Below are 6,000 nucleotides of genomic sequence, written 5' to 3'. Positions count from 1 at the left end.
AGAAGTAGCTTATTCAGCCCTTCCAGCCTGTTTTGTCATTAATAAGATTAGAGCAGCCCTGATTTTGTTCCAAATTCCACATTCCCATCTATCCCCATTGAGCTTTGTTTCTTCCTACTAACAAGGATCTATCTTCCTTCATCTTACAAAAACTCAGTGATCTCGCTTCCACCACCTTTTCAAGCAGACTTCCAATGCTGTGCAATCCTCAAAGAGAAAAAAAAATCCTCGTCTCTATTCTAAAAGGGCAACTCCTAACTTTTAAACAGTTTCTGCCAGTTTTGGACTCAACCACAAAAATTAAAATCCTTTCCATATTAAAATTATTTCCTTCTCAAAATCATTCAGGATCTTATAAAATTCAATTAAATTACAATCTAGTGAAAATTCCAGTGAAAGTAAGTCCAAGTTTATCCTATATTTCCTCATAAAAGTACTCACTCATTCTGGGTAGTAATCTCGTAAACCTCCTCTGTTCTGTCTCCAATACATTTATCCTTAAGCATTCTTCCTTAAGTAAGGGAGATAAAAACAGCACACATTATTGAAATCTCACTAATGCCATGTAAATCCAATGCTTATTTGTAAGAATAGCATTCCCATAGCCTTCCTAATCGCTTGCTGTATCTACATATTAGCTTTTTGTGACTCTTGCACTAGAACATCGAGAACCCTCTACACCTCAAAATTCTGCAATCGTCTTTTTTTAAAGTAATATCCTACTTTTTAATTCCTCCTGCCAAAGTGAACAATTTCACATCTTCCCACAACTCGCTTTGAACATTCCCGAATTTGTTTCTGAGGAACAATTGATTAAGATGCTGATATTCTTTGCGTTAGTACTTTACTTTAGATATAACTATAAATAACCCCTTCCTGCAAAAAAGGTATTTAAACTAATTCTTAACATAAATAGATATTTTCAAGAGTGGGAATTATTGGGAGTTTTCAATGCTCTCAGTTCACCAGCTGTTAGAAACATTGAAGGATTGCCAAGCAACAAAGACTAAGGTTCACTAGTTCATGGATAATCTATTCACTGCTGGTAATTTATGAAGAACAGTAATGGAGAATTTTAAAGTAACTTACACCATAGCTTAACAGGACTTAACCAAGTATCAGATGTAACTTGAAAACAAAAAGTTGCTGGAGATCACAATGGGTCAGGCAGCATCCAGCATCTGATGAAGAGTCATCTCAACTCAAAACGTGAGCTTGCTTTCTCTCCATGGATGTTGCCTGACCTGCTGTGATCTCCAGCATTTTTTAATTTTCAGTTCAGATTCCAGCATTTGCAGTCATTTGCTCCTATCGGCAATAACCTGCTCACTGGTGCTCAGTTTGGGTTCCACGAGGCCACTCAGCTCCTGACTTCATTACAGCCTTCATTTAAACATGGACAAAAAAGCTGAATTCCAGAGGTGAGAGGAGAGTGACTGCCCTTGACATCAAGGCCACATTTGACTGAGTGCAGCGTTTAACAGCTCTAGCAAAACAGGAATCAATGGGAATCAAAAGAGAAAACATTTCACTGGTTGGAGTCATACCTAGCACAAAGCAAGCCAATTGCGGTTGCTGGACAGCAATTACCACTGTGCAAGGACATCATATAGAAATTCCTCAAGATAGTGTCCTAGGCCCAATTATCTTTCCTTCATCAATGACCTTCTGTCCATCAGAAGATCAAACATATGGATGTTTATTGATGACTGCACAATGTTCAACATTATTCATGACTTCTCAGATACTGAAGAAGGCCATGTTCAAATGCATGAAGACCTGGACAGTATCCAAGTTTTGTTTGAGCTGGCAAGTGGCAAATAACATTTGCACCACAGAGGTCATCCCATGAATGAACATACTAGATTCATACACTGCACCACTGTTAGGGCTGTGAGGGATCTGTGATAACTGTTGGCCCAATCTGCAATACTCAAATGCTATGAAAGAATAAATTTTAAAATCCTTGTTGTTACATACTGCTTTTATTAAGGGTGGACAAGACTAGCTTTACCAGGATCTGCAATGTCCAAATTCGTAAATCTGGCATCAAACTTGTGTGACATCAAGGCAGTATCAATTCAGTGTATTCAGGCACTCCCAGGGTGTGCCCATATTTCTGGAGAAAACCATGGAGATAGTACATTTAGCAGACAATGACACAATGTGTCCCAGAATAAGTCATGAGAAATAGCTCTACACAGCTGAATGTCACTGCCTTTAGCTTTTTGTTCTGTCCCTGTTCTCCCCACCCCATTTTACCCTGTCGCCATATTTGTTTAAGCAGCTTTTATCTCTAACATCCTCTAGATCTGACAAAAGGTCATCGATCTGAAGCAATCTTTCTGTTTTCTTTCTCCATTCATCCTGTCTGACCTGCTGAGTATTTCCAGTATTTATTGTTTTTATTTCACTTCAAAAGCATGCCTGGATTGTCTGCGGTTCAACTTTCATCAGATTCATACACTCCCCCTTCTCCAATTCACAAGAATGTCTGTGAACGTGACCAGCTGACATAGGCTGAAGTTGAAATGTATTTCAGATTTTGACGGAAGGGGAAAAACAACTTGTCTCTATACAGCACCTTTAACAGAGTATAACATCTCAAGGCACATCATGGAATAGTTAGCCAAAAACAAAGGCATTTAGCCTCATAAGGAAATATTGGGTCGAATTTTCAGGTTGGCTGAGGCTTGGAACAGAGGTGAACCCAGCCCAAGAACTTCAGCACCAGTTTGCAGGCCAATTGCCCACTCCACTCCCATTGCTGGCAAGCTTAGAGAGGGCGTACAATTAGGTTCACGAAAAGTCCCATTGAAGGCAGTTTAAAAAAAGGCAAAATAGAAAGCATGGACTCAATAGCAGGCCTGGTGGTGTACATTCAATGGCAGATCAGGAGCACCTCAAGGAGGTCCACTGTCTGCCAGTGGAGCAAAAGGCCACTCTGGAGAAGAACTGCACACTGTGGTAGTCTAGCTCTTCTTTTCTATTTTTCAGTTGAATTGTTTAACAGGTTGATGATAGGGCACTCTAAAGTGCCTCTCAGTAACTTATCCTGCTGCTGTTCTATTAAACTAAGCCTCTAATTGGCCCTAGAAGCCCACCAGCCTTTTAGAGCCTGCCTGCCACCCTGAGTTAAATAGGGGAGTTGTTGCTGTGCCATTTATATGGACATCCCAGAGAAAATCTTACAGAATGATTGCTTTCCTCAAGAGTATTTTTGAGACCTACGGATGGTCTCAGCTATTGTTTCTTGCTTCCAAAGTAGGAATTCAGCATTTCAGAGTTGATGAACAAAGCTTGGTCAAACATGCAAGTTTGAGCTACATCTCCACTGAGAGGGTGGTAAATCTTTGGAATGCTGTACCCCTGAGGGCTCTGAAAGCTCAATCATTGAGCATGTTCGAGACTGAAATTGATAGATGTCTGGATACTAGTGGCATCAATGGAATGATACAGGAAAATGGCATTGAGGGCGTTGATCAGCCATGACCTTTTGGAATGGTGGAGCAGACTCAGCAGGCTGCATGGCCCATTCCTGTTACTGATTCCGACAGCCTTATGTTAATGATTAAAAGAAGTTGAAATCTGCAATTGCATTCTGCAGTTCCTGATCTGTGGGGGAGAATTTGGCATTGTGGCAATGTCACTGGAGTAATATCTTGCACCCCAGGCAAAAATCCTGCTGTTCAAAATCTCATCATAGCAGCTGGAAAAATTAAATCTATTTAATAAATTTGCAACATAATTTCAGTATTGGTATTGGAGACCATGTCAATTGTTATTGATTATTGTAGAAACCCATATCCTTTAGGAAAGAAAATCTATTACCCTCTCCAGATTTTGCTTATGTGTGATCGAAAACCCACAGTAATGGTGTTGACTCCTAACTGCCCTCTGAAATGGTCTAGCAAGTCATTCTGTTGAAGACAATTATGTATTTGCAATAAATGCTGGCCTTGCCAATAACACAGATATATCCTGTAAAAAAACAAAGAAAAAAGCTTGACGATGATAGACAACACAATGAAAACTTGAAGTGAGCTTGAGATAAATTCTACTATTTTAAACTAGGAACAGAAAACACATATGTCATAATATAATATTTATAGCTTGCAAACTTGGAATCAGGAAGCAATCATTTTGCATAACCTTCAATATATTTTTGATCAAAAGGTGTGGAGAGCTAGATGTTTGACATTCTTCGAAGCATTCTCTGATTATTGCATCACTGATAATTTTACTCACATTGATCTGGCAGATGAGATTGATATAAAAGGGAATCATCCAATAAACTAAGGTAGAGGCAATGCTCTAGATAACTCTAAAATCATCATAGTCTTACCAGACGACAGGACAGCTCTCTTACTGGAGAGAGACAATGGGTCACTATGTCTCAGGCAGGAGGAGAGGATGAGAAGGAGAGTTCTTTCTGATAAACTCAGATGGTATAGGAATTGAATGCATGCCGTTGGCGTCACTCTTCATTGCACACCAACCATCCAGCCAACTGAGCTGGCCTAATTGTATTTAGCGCTCGACTATTAAGCGAACAACCTAGGTTACATTCCAGAGACAAGGGTTTGAATCACAACACAGCAGATTTGAATTCAATATTTTTTTTTAAATTATGGAATTGAAGAGTCTAATGATGTTGATTGTCAGGAAAACCCAAGGAGAAAGTGAGGTCTGCAGATGCTGAAGTATCAGAGCTGAAAATGTGTTGCTGGAAAAGCGCAGCAGGTCAGGCAGCATCCAAGGAAATTCGACATTTTGGGCACAAGCTCTTCACAGAGATGTCCAGCATGGAAACAGACCCTTCCTGATGAAGGGCTTATGCCCGAAACAACGAATTTCCTGTTCCTTGGATGCTGCCTGACCTGCTGCGCTTTTCCAGCAACACATTTTCAGCTCTGTCAGGAAAACCCATCTTGTTCACTAATGTCCTGTTTGGGAAGGAAATCTCCTATCCTTACCTGGTCTGGCTCCATAATCACAGTAATTGGGTTGACTCTGAACTGCCATCAGGGAAATTAGAGATGGACAATAAATGTTGGCCTAGCCGGCAATGCCTATATCTGTGAAAACATGAAATACAATATCATAAAATGGCATGGGACAGAAGGAAACCATTCAGTTCATTGTACCTCTGCTGGCTTTTTCGTCTTTAATTAAAGCCCCACAATTTTTTTTCCCTTCAAGTATTCATCCAGCTTTCTTTAAAAGTTATCACTGAATCTGCTTTCACCATTCTTTCAAGTGGCACTTTCCAAATCACAATCACACAATAGCTCACTACCAACACTATGTTTTCCACATGTCATTTCTTGTTATAGAGTCACATAGATGTACAGCATGGAAACAGACCCTTCCTGAAGAAGGGCTTATGCCCAAAACGTCGAATTTCCTGTTCCTTGGATGCTGCCTGACCTGCTGCGCTTTTCCAGCAACACATTTTCAGCTCTGATCTCCAGCATCTGCAGTCCTCACTTTCTCCTTCCTATTCATATACCCATCCAAATGCCTGCAATTGGAACAGCCTCCACCACTTCCTCTGGCAGCTCATTCCATACATGTATCATCCTCTGCATGAAAACGTTGCCCCTTAGGTCTCTTTTATATCTTTCCCACCTCATCCTAAACCTATGCCCTCTAGTTCTGGAATCCCCCACCTCAAGGAAAAGACTTGGTCTACTTATCCTATCCATACCCCTCATGATTTTAAAAACGTCTATAAAGGTTACCCCTCAGCCTCTGACGCTCCAGGGAAAACAGCCCTAGCCTATTCAACCTCTCCCAAAAGTTCAAATCCTCCAACCCTGGCAACACCCTTGTAAATCTTTTCTGAACCCTTGCAGGTTTCACAACATCTTTCCGACAGGAAGGATAGCAGAATTGCAAACAACATTCCAACATTGACCTAACCAATGTCCTGTACAGTGCAACATGATTTCCGAACTCCTGTACTCAATACTCTGACCAATAAAGGAAAGCATACCA

At 40.5% G+C, this 6,000-nt stretch overlaps 1 long non-coding RNA gene across 1 annotated transcript in view; it reads right to left on the bottom strand.

The window, feature by feature from the left end:
* Nucleotides 1–446: 446 nt before the first annotated feature.
* LOC132831052 (uncharacterized) overlaps nt 447–6,000 on the bottom strand; it is a 116,315-nt gene continuing 110,761 nt past the window's right edge. Inside the window, exons 4-5 of the long non-coding RNA XR_009646472.1 lie at nt 4,977–5,078; nt 447–511 (exon numbers count right to left, since the gene is read on the bottom strand). This is a non-coding gene — a long non-coding RNA (uncharacterized LOC132831052). The remainder of the gene's footprint in view (nt 512–4,976; nt 5,079–6,000) is intronic.

This window comes from Hemiscyllium ocellatum, chromosome 3 (assembly GCF_020745735.1).
Source record: "Hemiscyllium ocellatum isolate sHemOce1 chromosome 3, sHemOce1.pat.X.cur, whole genome shotgun sequence".
Taxonomy (NCBI): Eukaryota; Metazoa; Chordata; class Chondrichthyes; order Orectolobiformes; family Hemiscylliidae; genus Hemiscyllium; species Hemiscyllium ocellatum.
The sequence above is the reverse complement of the archived record's forward strand: the minus strand, read 5'-3'. Positions and strand labels throughout refer to the sequence as shown.